Source organism: Dendrobates tinctorius, unplaced genomic scaffold (genome assembly GCF_039654945.1).
Source record: "Dendrobates tinctorius isolate UK_male_01 unplaced genomic scaffold, ASM3965494v1 ptg000136l, whole genome shotgun sequence".
Lineage (NCBI taxonomy): Eukaryota > Metazoa > Chordata > Amphibia > Anura > Dendrobatidae > Dendrobates > Dendrobates tinctorius.
This window is the reverse complement of record NW_027361804.1, coordinates 7,545,332-7,563,190: the sequence shown is the minus strand read 5'-3', so window position 1 is coordinate 7,563,190 and position 17,859 is coordinate 7,545,332. Positions and strand designations below refer to the sequence as shown.

At 47.0% G+C, this 17,859-nt stretch overlaps 1 protein-coding gene across 2 annotated transcripts in view; it reads left to right on the top strand.

Annotated features, from left to right (window-relative positions):
• Window positions 1-17,859, top strand: part of LOC141048557 (hepatitis A virus cellular receptor 1 homolog) — a 53,430-nt gene that overhangs the window by 24,826 nt on the left and 10,745 nt on the right. The gene's annotated exons all lie outside the window — the stretch shown is intronic.

The following is a 17,859-nucleotide window of genomic DNA, read 5'->3' as shown; positions in this document are numbered from 1 at the left end:
CCCATTTAATTGAAGCCCTTATGTTCTGTAATAAAACAGGTAAGATCACAGGAAGCATAGTGAGAAAATGTCTAATTTCTCCCAGTGAACTCTGACTTTAAGCGCTGCACCGTAAGACTTTTTCTCGCTGTGCTAGCAGTGATCTCACCGAGGTCATTGCAGTTCCGGGGTCCAGCTTGGAACGCAGCCTCAGTCACCATCAGTAACCTCGATGATGTCACCGCTGGTCACTGAAGCTTATCTCGCAGCAGCTTATTCATCATTGGTTCTTAGCCTGGACAGTTGCATCTTGGCACCGTCCAGGTTGTAAACTGTTTATCCTAAGACATGGATTGCGGTGTGGGACAGAACAACGGACAGGGGAGGGATGTGGTTGTTTTCTATTTTTGTTTTTTTACAGGAGACGTTGGCTTCAGTGGAATGGACGTTAGGTGAGTATAACGGTGTTTGTTATTTGTAAATAAAAAAGGAAAAAAATTTTTTTATTTAAAATAAAAGACAGCCGATCACAGCTGCAGGCTCACGCTATTATTTGGCAGCGTGTGAACCGTGGCTGTCTGACCGGTGGTAATGATTTTACTGCCGATCAGAGACAGTGTTTGCCGCGCTGTCATGTTTGGGGTAGGTGTTCGGTGCGGACCCCAAATTTTACTGTTCGGTTTCGCCCATCTCTAGTTACAACCAGCAGCCCCGCAAAAACCTAAGTGAATGAATTTCCAATAACACAGATATGTAAAATTTGGGTTTATGAAAATTGTTTGAAATCAAATTGCTGATTTGTATGTTTTTTTATGGCTTGATATAAAAAGCCACTTCTGTATTTAACCATCACATAGGATTTTGCACAAAATGAGTGTCAAATTATGTACAACTGAGATGAACAAGAACAGCTTTCATTTTTTGTTTTGAACACATCATCCTCCATGAGTTTCCATATATATATCTGGACCCACAAAAATGCCTTCCTTCAATTTTGCTTCAGACAGTTCCTTAAATTTGGTACACAGGTACCTAAAAGTCTCTCCTTCTTTTGGTAGAGCTTTTACAAACTGCTTCATCAGTTCAAGCTTAATGTGGAGTGGTGGCAGGAGAACTTCAGTGGGATCAACTAAACTTTGCTGCAACTATGTTTTTGAGTCCAGGTTGCAAAGATGTTCTTGTTGACCAACTTTTTCTGCTCCAGTCAAGTCCTATCCTGGCTGTCCCATTCACACAAAAAGCATGGGAACTTTGTGTATTCTCCTTGCTGCCCACAGAGCAAAGAGAGAACTTTCAGGTCACCACATATTGACCGTCCTTGATTCTTCTAGTTAAATTTCTCGAGAATAAAGTCTAAGTTCTCATAGCCTTCCTTCAAGTGCACAGAATGCCCTACAGGCACTGATGCACACTTACTGCCATTGTGCAGTAGCACAGCTTTCAGACTTTTTTTTTCACTTGCTCACATAGTACTCAATGTAAACATTTTTCCATCAGCCTAGGAACATCACTGCGATACACTAGAGCACCATCTTGAGAAAAGTCTGGAATTGATTCCTTTTCTCTGCCTCTGTATGATGAAAAACAGGTTCTTTTTCTTCAAACTAAAGCCTAAAAGTTCATCAGAATATTTAGGAGAGTCCAAGTCCCACACTAAATTTAATTTCAGCTGTGAAAAAAAAGCTTTTGGCTCGTTGCGACTAGCGTGAAAGTCTTCATCAGAATCCTGCTCTTCATGTTCTGAATCTTCTAAAGCAGGTGTATCTTCAAGTTTCTCCGAAGGTGAAAGGAGGCACCAGGCGACTCGCTGATGAGAGGTCCGGGTATATCATTTCCTTCTTATTTATAAGGGCGAATCCGTCCACATTGCTCGTACAAAAGTAGCAGCCATCACTATGAGTGCAGATCATCGGCACGGGAAAACGAAAGCTCTCTTTCTTCTCTTTAGACCACTGTTGTAGCTCGTCTACACAAACAGAACACACAACATGTGGCGCCCACGACTCGTCCTGATCACCTAGTTTTACACCACAGTATCCATAATATACTTTTCTAACTCATAATGTTCTAGAAAGAGCTGGCGCCCACATTTTGTTGCAGGCTCAATGGTAAATGTCCCCTGATGTGTAGAAGAGTGGGTCTTCTCCTTTCTTCCAACTGCATCTTCAACCCAATCCCACCTCTTCCCTCCCTAATCCTCCCCTCTTTTGAAGTTCACTCTGTCCGCATCTACTCTCCCTCCAACCTCCAAGTGGCCGACATATACTGACCTACAGGCCTGACCACTGCCTTCATTGACAAATTCTCTACCTGGCTTCTTCATTTTCTTTCAACTGACACCCCCACTATCATCATGGGTGACTTCAACATCCTCACTGATACCCTTCAGTCAGCAGCCTCCAAACTCCTGTCCCTTTCTTCATCCTTTGGACTTACTCAGTGGTCCTCCTTAGCCACCCACACAGACGGACACACGGTGCCACTGCTTTCTACAATGCCACTCTCGCATCAGCTATTGACACGGTTGCCCCTCTCGTTCATGGCAGAATGCGACGTATCAACAGACAACCCTGGCACAATAACACCACTAAAAAGCTCCGGCAAGTGTCCAGGATGGCAGAGCAGTGCTGGAAGAAAACAAATTCGCAAGATGACTTCACCACATTCAAACAGGCAACACTCGATTTCAAATCTGCCCTCACCTCTGCTAAACAGGCCTACTGCACAACCCTCATATCTTCCCTATCTTACAACCCCAAACAGTTATTCAAAACTTTTAACTCCCTCCTCCGCCCACCACTGCCTCCTCCAACCTCCCTCATCTCTGCCGAGGACTTTGCCACACACTTCAAAAACAAGATTGACCAAACAAGGCAAGTCTTCATCACTCAACCACCACAACCCCTTTGTATACCAGACCAATGCCCAAACCCCATAACCTCACTCTCCAACATCACTGAAGGGGGCTTAATCGCCTCTTCTCCAAATCGCACCTCACAACCTGTGCACTTGACCCCATCCCATTCCACCTCCTCCCAAACCTCACCACCACACTTATCCCATCCCTAACCCACCTCTTCAACCTATCACTAACGTCCGGTACCTTCCCTTCTGCTTTCAAGCATGCCACAATCACGCCTATCCTTAAAAAGAAAACCCTCGACCCATCCGCTATGTCCAGCTATCGCACAATATCGTTGCTCGCATTCGCTTCCAAACTCTTGGAACAGCACGTCCACTATACTGTCTTCATACACGTTAGCCGGGTGTGCAATGAGACATGTAGCTAAACCTCCTGTCTTCTTTAAGAAAAGAGGCTGTAAAATTGTAACCTTCTTTTATTGATTGTAGATGTGACAGGAAAGGGTGAAACTATAGGACGCAATAACAGGAGCTTTTCAGAATATATAACTGCACAGAGCATGAAACACAAATAGTCTGCAATACACAGGTAACATGAGGTAATATACAAACTGATGATTACCTACTTAGTACAACAAACGTATTGATAAACAGGATTATAACACCTAGATAGTGCTTACCAACTATGCTTAGAGCAGGCTGTTTAAAGAGCATGAAGAACACGAATGGTGTAGTTTCTCCTAAGACACATGGAGGAACAATGGCTGCTGTTCCCTTCACAGTGTCATAAATAAGACCATGATGCAACAGTAACAATCCCACAATGCCCTAGGAACTTCCCACAAGACATTGCAAATTAAACTAGAATCTATGCGTAAAAAGGGCCAGCAGGTGGTGCTGTTACCTTACAATATGAAATATATGAAGGATTAATACAGACAAAAATACAATGTCTGTAATAATCGGAGACATAAAAAAATGACTAGACTTTCTAGACAGCAATTATATGGCTGGACAGAACACTCCCCGCTTGACGTCAGCCGATGTCACTATTGTGTTTATTGGACGAGAACAGCAGAACGAGTTCCCCTACTGGCCTGAAGAACAATTTGGTCTCGCCTTGTTTTCCTATTTTTACTTCCACCTTACGTACGATTCCGTCCTTACTTGGGAATGTCTGGGTAATGAGACCTAATGGCCATTCATTTCTCCGAGACTGACAGTCTTTCATTAGTACTATATCGCCAGGCTGGAGGTTAGGCTTGCTGGTTTGCCACTTTCTCCTCTGTTGCAGAGTAGGCAGGTACTGTTTTTTCCACTTGTCCCAAAAGGCATTGGAGAGACTCTGTACTTCTCTCCATCGACTCCTGTAACGGTCTTTAACATTAAATTCTCCAGGTGGAGACCAATGAGGGTCGGTCTTCTGCGTAAGCAGCAGGGCTGGGGGTGAGAACAGTTGGGTCATCAGGATCACTGGAAATTGGAGTCAACGGTCTGGCGTTTATGATGGCTGACACTTCAGCCATGAATTTTGTCAAGCTTTCGTGTGTCAGTCTTGCAGATCCTTCCTGTAAGAAGACTGAATCGAGGATTCTCCTTGCGACACCTATCATTCTCTCCCATACACCTCCCATGTGTGAAGAATGTGGTGGGTTGAATGTTCAAGTACACCCATGTACACTTAGGTATTTTTCTACATCACTCATATCCAAGTTGGAAGACAATTGCAGTTCTCTTGCTGCTCTGAGTTTCCTCAGAGCACTATCTTTTGGTATTGGTCGTTGATTGGTTACACAGTCGATTTCTTTGGCATAGTTTTCCCGTTGTACAGCTTGGATAATTATATTCTTCGACTGCTCTAGCTGTAGAGCTGTGTGGACGTGTTTATCATGGTGCCAGTGGTCCTCAAAGTCTTGAAGTGTAGGTGCTAACTCTGCATGACCGTTCTTACATATCTTCTCCATGAAGGTTAAGAAATGGTCTTTCATCTTTGGTCTACTACAGAAGCTGTGCATGAGGGAGACAAAGTGTTTGTAAACTTGTTCGCTGTTGTTAGGCAAGCGTTGTCTTTGAGGCTTGAAGGGTAGAGATGCAATCCAGCTCTTCGTTTTGTCCTGCACCATTCCTTGCTGCATAATCTCTAGGAACAGTCCATCTTCAAATGACATTGCTATACGATTATCTTCTTTGGTCTTGCGGAAGACCGTACACCCAAGGTGATCTTGGTCGCAATTCTGAATGCAATCATCATTGGCACGACTCGCTAAGATACTTGGTGCTGAAGTGCTGTGTAGCAACTCCTATATGAAGTAATGATTTTCACATGGTTGAAGGAGAGAGAGATCAAGCGTACTGGTAAGCATGTTGTTAACCACTGTCGGTTTGTGTGCTTCTCCTAAACAGTCCTCTCCTACAATGACCCACCCAAGGTCGAGTCTCTGGGCATAAGGAGCGTTGTGAGAGCCATTGATATGCTGCCTAACCTTGTGGACTCGTAGAATATCTCTCCCAAGGAGCAAGACTATTTGAGCCTCTGGGTCAAGGTTAGGAATCAGGCGTTCTATACGCTTCAGATGAGGATGATACAATGCCACTTCAGGCGTAGGAATCTCTGACCTGTTGTCAGGAATCTGGTTACATTCCAATATGGTTGGTAAGGGCAGATTCATTTGGCCATCTATAGACTCGACTATGTAGCCTGTTGCTCTTCTACCAGCTGTCTCTACTATACCGGCACAAGTTTTTAAAGAGTAGGGGGCACTGGGTCCTCTGACGTTAAAGCTATCAAAGAAGGCAGACTTGGCTAATGACCTGCTACTCTGATCATCTAAAATCGCGTATACTTTGATGGCTTTGTCCTTTTTGTCTGCTGGGTAAACTCTCACTAGGGAAATTTTAGAGCAGGACTTGCCTCATGAGATTTCCACAAACTTCTGTACACTTAGAAGTAATGGCTGGAGTGTCAGTATTTGAGTCATTCAGCTCCCCGCTATGCTCTTGGGGCAAAGCATCCGATGATGGTCCAGGGTGTAGAACTGAGTTATGTTCGGTGCTGTCACATTTGGTACACCTTGCACTAACCTTACAGTCCCTGGCGACGTGGGATGTTGAAGAGCAGCATTTGTAGCAGATGCGGTTCTCCTTAAGGAAGGCCTTCCTTTCTTCCAATGACTTTTCTCTGAAAGCTCTGCACTTAAGTAAGGAATGTGGCTTCTTGTGTAAGGGACACTGCCTGCTTGGGTCCTTGGATTTGTCTTCTCCTTGATCGGAGCTGAACTCTTTGCGAACTGAACCTGTGGAAGAAATGTTAGTTTTGTGGACCTCTACAGTTGTTCTACGAGGTTTACTAACAGAGTTATTGGCACGTGACAGCATGAAATCAAGGCTAGGATCATTTCTAATTTTTGCTTGTTCTGCGACAAAATCTGCAAACACATTGAATGGAGGAAATGGTACATTGTAAGTCTGTTTATACCTAGAACCATATGTAACCCATTTGTCTTGCAGGTTATATGGGAGTTTTTGAACTATGGGGTTCACACCTCTAGCAGTGTCGAGATATGTCAACCCCACAAGATCTCCGTCTGCTTTTGCTACACACAACTCCATTAACAAGTCAGTTAATGCTCTGAGCTTAGAATAATTCTTTGTTCGCTTTTCTAGGAACGTCCTCTATTCTTTTAAACAAGGCGCTTTCTATAACCTCTACTGAGCCTCAGCATTTATCAAGTCTATTCCAAATTCTTTTGAGGCCAAGAGATCCACTTCTTCACTACATGATAGACCTATGTTTCTTATGGTATTTTTGAAGGAGGCTCGCCAAGCCCTTTAGTTTTCAGCGCGATCACTGAACTCTACAAGTCCCTTAGTGACCAACTCACGTCGAGCAAGGAACTTGGCAAAGTCCATCGAGGCTTGATTGCCACTGATGCCAGCTGATGGAGTGTTGTCAGAGTACATGTGTGCTGTGTGATCATACCTGTTAGATGTCTCTGGTTTGGTCCAACTGCTGTAGTACCTTTCTGAAGCGAAGGGATTCTCTTTAAGCTGGGACAGTTTCCGGATCTTCTGTTCTGGAGAAAGATTATTGTAGTCAGTATCATCCCAATGTGTATTTCCTTGCTTTTGGTAAGGAGACTGATAGTTGGCTTTCTGGGGGTCTGAATTATCTGGTTGGCTTGACTTGACAGAATGCTCTGTCTTCGCCTGTGGGTCTGGATCGTCATTTGATTTGGAATGCTGATGGACGTACTCTGCAGTACGCTGCAATGGATCGTGAGTAACTTGCTGTGTGCCTAGCACACTGCTGCGACTGCTGTGTTCGTCGTCAGAATATATGGCAGCTTCTATGGCTTCTGCTCCTGCTATGGCAGCTGCTGTTTCTTTTTCAATAACAAGTTTCTGTAATGTTGCTTCAAGGCGCGCTTTCTCTGCATCCAGGCATGCTTGTTGGCGTGCTTTCTCTGCATCCAGGGATGCTTGTTGTAGTTTCAATTCTATCTCTTGCTCAGCAAAGGTGCTTCTTGCTTTTGCCGCTTCAGCTTTTGCACGGGCAATAGCGGCGGCATTGCTGACGAATGATGTCTTGGAGGAACCAACTCGTGATCTCGTCTTGAAAGAGGATGCTCGTCCTTGAGACAAAATTCAACAGTTAGGCGACCGCTGTGATATCCCTTTGTCGGTTCTGCGTGGATAATGGCGGGCTCCGTATGGTCTGATTATTCAGTCCGACCATTAGGAGGTTGCTGCGATATCCGAATGCAATAACCGTATGCTTGGATAATGGCGGGCTCTGTAACGTCAGATGTTCTGAGCTTGTTCTCAGCAGTTGTTTCACAATACTGTCCTCATACACGTTAGCAGGGTGTGCAATGAGACATGTAGCTAAACCCCCTGTCTTCTTTAAGAAAAGAGGCTGTAAAATTGTAACCTTTTATTGATTGCAGATGTGACAGGAAAGGGTGAAACTATAGGACGCAATAACAGGAGCTTTTCAGAATATATAACTGCAGAGAGCATGAAACACAAATAGTCTACAATACACAGGTAACGAGGTAATATACAAACTGATGATTACCTACTTAGTACAACAAACGTATTGATAAACAGGATTATAACACCTAGATAGTGCTTTCCAACTATGCTTAGAGCAGGCTGTTTAAGGAGCATGAAGAACACGAATGGTGTAGTTTCTCCTAAGACACATGGAGGAATAATGGCTGCTGTTCCCTTCACAGTGTCATAAATAAGACCATGATGCAACAGAAACAATCCCACAATGCCCTAGGAACTTCCCACAAGACATTGCAAATTAAACTAGAATCTATGCATTAAACGGCCAGCAGGTGGTGCTGTTACCTTACAATATGAAATATGTGAAGGATTAATACAGACAAAAATACAATGTCTGTAATAATTGGAGACATAAAAAAAATGACTAGACTTTCGAGACAGCAATTATATGGCTGGACAGAACATCCATGCTGAACTTTCCTCCCACCTATCATCTAACTTGCTCTTTGACAATCTACAATCTGGTTTCCGCCCCCATCACTCCACTGAGACAGCCCTGACCAAAATTCTAACGACCTACTTGCAGCCAAATCAATTGGACAATATTCTATACTCCTGCTTCTAGGCCTGTCCTCTGTATTCGACACAGTTGACCACTTCCTCCTACTACAGATCCTCTCCTCCTTCAGCACCAAAGGCCTTGCCCTATCTTGGATCTCCTCATACCTTTCCAACCGCACATTCAGCGTCTCCCACTCCACACCACCTCCTCATCCCACCCTCTCTCTGTTGGAGTCCCTCAAGGCTCTGTTTTAGGACTCCTATTCTCAATCTATACACTTGGTATGGGGCAACTCATAAAGTCCCACGGATTCCACTACCACCTGTATGCTGATGACACTTAGATCTACCTCTCTGGCCCAGACATCACCTCTCTGCTGTCCAGAATCCCAGAGTGTCTATTAGCCTTATCCTCCTTCTTCTCCTCTCGCTTCCTCAAGCTCAATGTGGACAAATCTGAACTCATCATCTTTCCCCCATCTCACAGATCTTCCTTACCCGACCTAGCTATAACAATTAATGACATCACACTTTCCCCAGTACCGGAAGTCCACTGCCTCGGAGTAACCTTTGACTCTGCCCTGTCCTTCAAACCGCACATCCAAGCTCTCTCCACCTCCTGTTGCCTCCAGCTCAAAAATATTTCCAGAATCCGTCCTTTCCTCAACCCTCACTCTACCAAAATGCTTGTGCATGCCCTCATCATCTCCCGCCTCGACTACTGCAACATCCTTTTCTGTGGTCTCCCTGTTAACACCCTCACACCTCTCCAGTCCATCCTTAACTCTGCTGCCCGACTAATTCATCTCTCTCCTCGCTACTCCTCCGCCTCTCCCTTCTTCAAATCTCTTCACTGGCTCCCATTCCCTCAGTGTATCCAGTTCAAATTACTAATACTGACCTACAAGGCCATCTATAACCTGTCTCCCCCATATGTGTCTGAACTAATCTCTCGATACCTTCCCTCATGTAATCTCCGGTCCTCCCAAGACCTCCTTCGCTCCTCCACACTTATTCGCTCCTCACCCAACCGCCTCCAAGACTTCTCCCGAATATCCCCCATCCTCTGGAAGTCTTTGCCCCAACAAGTCCGACTATCAACCACATTTGGATCCTTCAGACGGAACCTGAAAACCCACCACTTCAAGAAAGCCTACAGCCTGCTATGACCCCACTCCCTCCTTCTCTCTCACCACTACCGGTAATATCACCTCAACCAACACCGGAGCTGATGCAACCCACCAACCTACTGTCTCCTTCCCCACCATCCTGTAGAATGTAAGCCCGAAAGGGCAGGGTCCTCTCTCCCCTCTGTATCAGTCTGTCATTGCTAGTTTGTTTACTGTAAGTGATATCTGTAATTTGTATGTAACCCCTTCTCATGTACAGCACCATGGAACCAATGGTGCTATATAAATAAATAAAATTAACCACTAATCCAATGTTTATAGCACCAGCGCAATGGTCGGGGATTAATGACATCTCATCCGTACGCTAAGAAAAATCCACAGCATGAATTGACAAATACAGATTTGACATGAACAATTCATGTTGCGGATATTCAGCACCGATTTTATCCTTTGAAATACAAAGATCAGGGCAGAGATAAAGGTCATCATTGCAGAATAGTAAACATAGCAATGTCTGCACAATGGCGGCACACTATCTAGGTGGATATTACCGCTGTTAATTTGCTGTGGGATTTTCATGGTAGAAATTCTGCAGCAAATGCATTATGTGACTGTCCCCACTAATAGTGGTGGGGGTCCTAGATCACTTACTGTATGTATTGTGTTATTATTGATTTTTACAAAAATCTCTATGCTACCTATAAGGCCATAACTTTTTATGAAGGGCCTCATTTTCTTAGTGGTGGGGAAAAAAGACTTTAGTCCATCAGGGGGGATACAGGGAGAGGGGGCTCAGTCAGTCAAGGGTGATACAGGGAGAAGGGGGCTCAGTCAGTCAGGGGTGATACAGGGAGAGGGGGGCTCAGTCAGTCAGGGTTGATACAGGGAGAGGGGGCTCAGTCAGTCAGGGGTGATACAGGGAGAGGGGGGCTCAGTCAGTCAGGGGTGATACAGGGAGAGGGGGGCTCAGTCAGTCAAGGGTGATACAGGGAGAGGGGGGCTCAGTCAGTCAGGGGTGATACAGGGAGAGGGGGGCTCAGTCAGTAAAGGGTGATACAGGGAGAGGGGGGCTCAGTCAGTCAGGGGTGATACAGAGAGAGGGGGCTCAGTCAGTCAGGGGTGATACAGGGAGAGGGGGGCTCAGTCAGTCAGGGGTGATACAGGGAGAGGGGGCTCAGTCAGTCAGGGGTGATACAGGGAGAGGGGGGCTCAGTCAGTAAAGGGTGATACAGGGAGAGGGGGGCTCAGTCAGTCAGGGGTGATACAGGGAGAGGGGGGCTCAGTCAGTCAGGGGTGATACAGGGAGAGGGGGGCTCAGTCAGTCAGGGGTGATACAGGGAGGGGGGGGCTCAGTCAGTCAGGGGTGATACAGAGAGAGGGGGCTCAGTCAGTCAGGGGTGATACAGGGAGAGGGGGGCTCAGTCAGTCAGGGTTGATACAGGGAGAGGGGGCTCAGTCAGTCAGGGGTGATACAGGGAGAGGGGGGCTCAGTCAGTCAGGGGTGATACAGGGAGAGGGGGGCTCAGTCAGTCAAGGGTGATACAGGGAGAGGGGGGCTCAGTCAGTCAGGGGTGATACAGGGAGAGGGGGGCTCAGTCAGTAAAGGGTGATACAGGGAGAGGGGGGCTCAGTCAGTCAGGGGTGATACAGAGAGAGGGGGCTCAGTCAGTCAGGGGTGATACAGGGAGAGGGGGGCTCAGTCAGTCAGGGGTGATACAGGGAGAGGGGGCTCAGTCAGTCAGGGGTGATACAGGGAGAGGGGGGCTCAGTCAGTAAAGGGTGATACAGGGAGAGGGGGGCTCAGTCAGTCAGGGGTGATACAGGGAGGGGGGCTCAGTAAGTCAGGGGTGATACAGGGAGAGGGGACTCAGTCAGTCAGGGGTGATACAGGGAGAGGGGGGCTCAGTCAGTCAGGGGTGATACAGGGAGAGAGGCTCAGTCAGTCAGGGTGATTGAGGGAGAGGGGACTCAGTCAGTCAGGGGTGATACAGGGAGAGGGGGTTCAGTCAGGCAGGGGTGATACAGGGAGAGGGAGCTCAGTCAATCAGGGGTGATACAGGGAGAGGGGCTCTGTCAGTCAGGGTCATACAGGGAGAGGGGGGCTCAGTCAGTCAGGGGTGATACAGGGAGAGGGGGGCTCAGTCAGTCAGGGGTGATACAGGGAGAGGGGGGCTCAGTCAGGCAGGGGTGATACAGGGAGAGGGGGGCTCAGTCAGTCAGGGGTGATACAGGGAGAGGGGCTCAGTCAGTCAGGGTCATACAGGGAGAGGGGGGCTCAGTCAGTCAGGGTCATACAGGGAGAGGGGGGCCCAGTCAGTCAGGGGTGATACAGGGAGAGGGGCTCAGTCAATCAGGGATGATACAGGGAGAGGGGGGCTCAGTCAGTAAGGGTCATACAGGGAGAGGGGGGCTCAGTCAGTCAGGGGTGATACAGGGAAAGGGGGCTCAGTCAGTCGGTCATACAGGGAGGGGGGGCTCAGTCAGGGGTGATACAGGGAGATTGGGCTCAGTCAGTCAGGGGTGATGCAGGGAGAGGGGCTCAGTCAGTCAGGGGTGATACAGGGGGAGAGGGGATCAGTCAGTCAGGGGTGATACAGGGAGAGGGGGCTCAGTCAGTCAGGGGTGATACAGGGAGAGGGGCTCAGTCAGTCGGGGTGATACAGGGGGAGAGGGGATGAGTCAGTCAGGGGTGATACAGAGGGAGGTGATGCATTTAGTCAGGGGTAATACAGGGGGAGAGGGGCTCAGACAGGGTGATACAGAGGGAGGTGACACAGTCAAGGGTAATACAGGAATAGGGGCTCAGTCAGTCAGGGTCATACAGGGAGAGGGGGCTCAGTCAGGGTCATACAGAGGGAGGTCATACAGTCAGTCAGGGGTGATACAGGGAGAGGGGCTCAGTCAGTCAATCATGGGTGATACAGGGAGAGGGACACAGTCAATCAGGAGTGATACAGGGAGAGGGACTCAGAGAATCAGGAGTGATACAGGGAGGGGGGCTCAGTCAATCAGGAGTGATACAGGGAGAGGGACTCAGTCAAGGTTAATCCAGGGAGAGGGGGCTCAGGGAGAGGAGAAGCAGTTGGGTGATACAGGGAGAGGAGACAGTCAGGGGCAATGCAGAGAGAGAGGAAGCAGTCAGTCAGGGGTGATACAGGGATTGCAGGCTCAGTCAGTCAGGGGCGATACAGGGAGAGAGGACTCAGTCAGGGGCGATACAGGGAGAGGGGGCTCAGTCAGGGGCGATACAGGGAGAGGGGCTCAGTCAGTCAGGGGTGATACTGGGGGAGAGGACTCAGTCAGGGGTAATACAGGGAGAGGGGGGCTCAGTCAGTCAGGGGTAATAAAGGAAGAAGGGGCTCAGTCTGGGGCGATACAGGGAGAGGGGGCTCAGACAGGGTGATTGTGATGGTGTGATAGGCTATGTGGATATCATTTTGTGTATATTTCTATTTCACTTATTTTCATAGTGTTTTTCTTGTATGTCTATAGCCTGACTGTATCTGTCTCTTGATGACCCCCTGTAGTTCTTTAATCCCCAGGGCTCCTTTGTTCTCCTCTGGGAGGCCTGGAAACCGCCCCAACCTGTTTGACTACCTCTGGACACAAGGAAGGGGGTGGGGAGAACAGGAGCTGGTCAAGTCAGTTCAGTTCCTGTGTGGAGTGGATCGTGTAAAGACTGCACTTCAGAGAGAAGGACCCATTTTATCCTCTGGTGCTAGAGTTTTGGAATCTCGTCTCCCTGGACATTTTATCCTGTTACTGGACTACATTCTTGTTCTGGACTATTGTATCCTCAGTGTGGTGGATTGTTTATGGACCTTCTAATTTTGCCTGTAATAAAGGTCTTGGGATTGTTCACCCTTCCCTCGCTCTGTTGATTATGTGATATCGGAGAAGAACTCCGTGACAACTGTTGGCAGCAGTGGGATCAACAGAGCATAACCCAATGGAGAACCACCCACAGAGTGAGTACAGAAATTGGACTGTATCCAGTTTACAGGAGAGAGCCAGAGACCTGGGCCTGAACTACCAGGGACTTACTAAAGAGGCCTTAATCGATCTACTGGTGGGCGCTAGCCCGGCCACCTCTGTTGTGAGTTCATTTTCCCCTTCGTCACTGAGGTCTGGTGAACTCCCTATTCTGGTGAAGGAAGGTAATGATCCTGATTATCAGGCACCTGAACCTGATGAGGATGACTGGCTGAGTGGAGTCACGGACTGGATATAAGGCTGCCGACGCCCTTCTGCCCTGCGGGTGATTTCTCTGTGGACTTCTAGGACACCAGTCTGATTCCTGCTCCTCTAAGCTAAGTTTTTCTGCTTTGCCTGTTTGCATTAGTGTTTTGTTTTTGTTTTCCTTGCTTTTCTGGATTCTGCCATTCCCTGCTGGGGTGAGCTGAATCTCCTTTTGCCTGTAGCTCTGTCTTCAGAATATTCCTGAGTACTGACATAGCTTTTTTGAAGCCTAGCGTCTTCAGGGCCTTTTTCACTGTCAGTCTGTTGGCTCTTATTTTCACAGGGTTTTTCACGGATTGCAGACAGCAGCCTTCCTGTCCTTTTCTATCTAGCTAGATTGGGCCTCGTCTTTGCTCAGTCCATCTTTCTGCCTGTGTTAGTGTTTTCATCTTGCTTCACCGTCATTATATGTTGGGAGCTGCCTATTGCTTTGGGGTCTGCTCTGGGGCAGTTTAGTTTTCCCCTTTCTTTCTTTAGGCCTAGCTATTTCTCTGGCTGTGATCGAGGGGTCTAGGGCATCGTAGGAACCCCCCACGGCTACTGCTAGTTGTGTTGATAGGTTCAGGGGTCTGCAATCCGATAGCTGCCAACTTCTCTGGTTTTCTGGACTTAGCTAGCATTTCTGTTTTTGCCTCCTACGGTGACTCAATCATAACAGAATCACCCGCCATACCGCAGATCCTAGGGTACTCAATAGCAGGAAAGAATTGTGTTTAAAAAAAAAAAAAAAAGTGTGCGTATATTCTTTCCTCTATATCTCTGAGGCCGTAGGGGGAATTGTTTTTTTTTTCTCTCAATGGAGATAAAGCAATTGTCTGATCGTGTGGAGCAGCTCGCTGAGGAAGTGCGGGGAATTTCCGCCTACCTTGCTCATTCGCATGCTGTTGAACCAAAGATCCCTACACCTGATGTATTTTTTGGGGATCGATCTAAATTTTTGAGTTTCAAAAATAATTGTAAATTATTTTTTGCCTTGATGCCTAACTCATCAGGGAGCTCTGTGCAGCAGGTTAAAATTGTCATCTCTTTGCTGCGTGGCGATCCCCAGGATTGGGCGTTTTCTTTGAAACCAGATGATCCTATTCTGACTAATGTGAACGCATTCTTTCAAGCTTTGGGGTTGTTGTATGATGAACCTAATGCTATTGATCAGGCTGAAAAGACCCTGTTGGCATTGAACCAGGGTCGAGATTCTGCAGAGTTGTACAGTCAAAAGTTCAGAAAGTGGGCGGTCCTTACTACCTGGAATGATAATGCCTTGGCTGCTCTCTTTCGGAAGGATTTGTCAAAAGCCGTAAAATTAATATGGTGGGATTTCCTGTTCCCTCTGGTCTGGATGATTCTATGTCTTCATTAGCCATTCAGGTTGATCGGCGTTTACGTGAACGCAGGATTGCACGAGAGGTGTTGCCACCGGTTGAACAGACGTCTGAACCTATGCAATGTGATAGAGTTTTGCCTAAGGCGCAACGTCAGGAGTTCAGAAGGCGTAATAAGCTGTGTTTTTTCTGTGGAGATGCCTCGCATATTATTTCTGTTTGTCCTAAACGAGAGAAACGCTTTGCACACACGTTTTCTGTTGGTGGTGTTCAACCTAAGTTTCTTCTGGCAATTACTCTGATCTGCTCCCTGTCCACATTTTCCGCCAAGGCTTTTGTGGATTTGGGAGCAGCGCTAAACCTAATGGACTTGGATTTTGCTAAACGTTGTGGATTTCCGATGACACCTCTGCAGACGCCTATCCCTTTGAGGGGGATTGATGCTACTCCTTTGGCTAAAAATAAACCTCAGTTTTGGACCCAGGTGGTCATGCGGGTCGCCCCAGACCATCAAGAAAATTGCAGATTTTTGGTGTTGCATGGTCTGCATGATGCCGTTGTTCTGGGGTTTCCCTGGTTGCAAATTCATAATCCAGTTTTGGATTGGAAATCTGTGTCTGTGGTGAGTTGGGGTTGTCGGTGTACCTTTAGTGAGGCTCCGGTTTTTTCTACCTCTCCTCAGTCGCATGATGTTCCTGACTATTTGGCGGACTTTTATGATGTATTTAGTGAGAATGAGTCTGCGTCCTTGCCTCCTCATAGGAGTTATGACTGTGCAATTGAACTAAGCCCGGGGTGTAAATTTCCCAAGGGTCGGCTCTTCAATTTATCTGTACCCGAGCACGAGGCTATGCGATCCTATATTAAGGAGGCGTTGGAGAAGGGTCATATTAGACCATCCTCTTCACCCTTAGGTGCCGGTTTTTTTTTTGTGGCCAAAAAGGATGGATCATTAAGACCTTGTATTGATTATCGTGCCCTCAATAAAATTACTATTAAATATCAGTATCCGTTACCGCTGATTTCGGATCTATTCTCTAGAGTTAGAGGTGCTTGCTGGTTTACCAAGCTTGACCTCAGGGGGGCGTATAATCTTATCTGCATTAAGCAGGGGGATGAATGGAAGACGGCGTTTAATACTCCGGAGGGACATTTTGAGTACCTGGTGATGCCTTTTGGGCTCACTAATGCCCCTTCTGTCTTCCAGTGCTTCATGAACGATATTTTCCGAGACTTTGTCGATAAATTTTTGATCTATCTGGATGATATTTTGATCTTCTCCAAGGATTGGGATTCTCATGTGGAACATATTCGGACTGTGTTCCGGATCTTGAGGGAGAATTCCCTGTATGTCAAAGGATCGAAATGTCTTTTTGGAGTACAGAGGATTTCATTTTTGGGATTTATTTTGTCTCCGTCAACTATTGAAATGGACCCGGCCAAGGTACAGGCCATTTATGATTGGGTTCAGCCCACTTCTTTGAAGGCCCTCCAGAAGTTTTTGGGCTTTGCTAATTTTTATCGGAAATTTATAGCAAAATTTTCTAGTATTGCCAAGCCATTGACTGATCTGACTAAGAAGGGTGCTGATGTGTTGAATTGGTCTCCGGAGGCTGTTGCTTCCTTTCAGGAGCTGAAGCGAAGATTTACCTCCGCCCCGGTTTTGCGGCAACCTGATGTCTCACTCCCGTTCCAGGTAGAGGTGGATGCTTCTGAGATTGGTGCAGGAGCTGTTTTGTCCCAAAAGGATCCTGTAACAGCTAAAATGAATCCCTGTGCTTTATTTTCCCGAAAGTTCTCTCCATCTGAACGTAACTATGATGTGGGGAATCGGGAACTGTTGGCCATGAAATGGGCATTTGAGGAGTGGAGACATTGGTTGGAGGGAGCTAAACATCAAGTTGTGGTCCTCACTGACCACAAGAATTTGATTTATCTAGAGTCGGCTAAACGCTTGAACCCTAGACAAGCTAGGTGGGCCTTGTTTTTTACACGTTTTGATTTTGTGGTCTCTTTTCTTCCTGGAACTAAGAATGTCAAGGCAGACACCCTCTCTAGGAGTTTCTTTGCTGATTCTCCTGTGGTGACCAAGCCTGCTACCATCTTAGGCGAAGGGGTAGTTCTTTCTGCCATCTCGCCCGATTTGAGACTTGCTCTGCAAGAGTTCCAGGAGGACAAACCTGAGCGTTGTCCCAGTGGAAAGTTGTATGTTCCTGACCAGTGGAAGAAGAGAGTGATGTCTGAAGTTCATTGCTCTGCATTGGCTGGTCATCCAGGTATTTTTGGTACTAGAGATCTGGTGAGTCGCTCTTTTTGGTGGCCCACCTTGTCTCATGATGTCAGGAATTTTGTGCAGTCCTGTGGGACTTGCTCCCGGTCTAAATCTTGTTCTCGTTCTAGTGGGTTGTTGATGCCTTTGCCTGTCCCCAGGAGGCCATGGACCCATATTTCAATGGATTTCATCTCTGATATGCCGGTCTCTCAAAGAATGACTGTTATTTGGGTGATTTGTGATAGGTTCTCTAAGATGGTTCATCTTGTACCACTCCCTAAGTTGCCATCTTCCTCTGAGTTGGTGCCCCTGTTTTTGCAACAGGTGGTTCACTTACACGGGATTCCTGAGAACATTGTATCTGACAGAGGAGTCCAGTTTGTGTCTAGATTATGGAGAACTTTCTGTTCCAAGCTGGGAATTCAGTTGTCCTTCTCCTCTGCTTTTCACCCTCAGACCAATGGGCAGACAGAGAGAACAAACC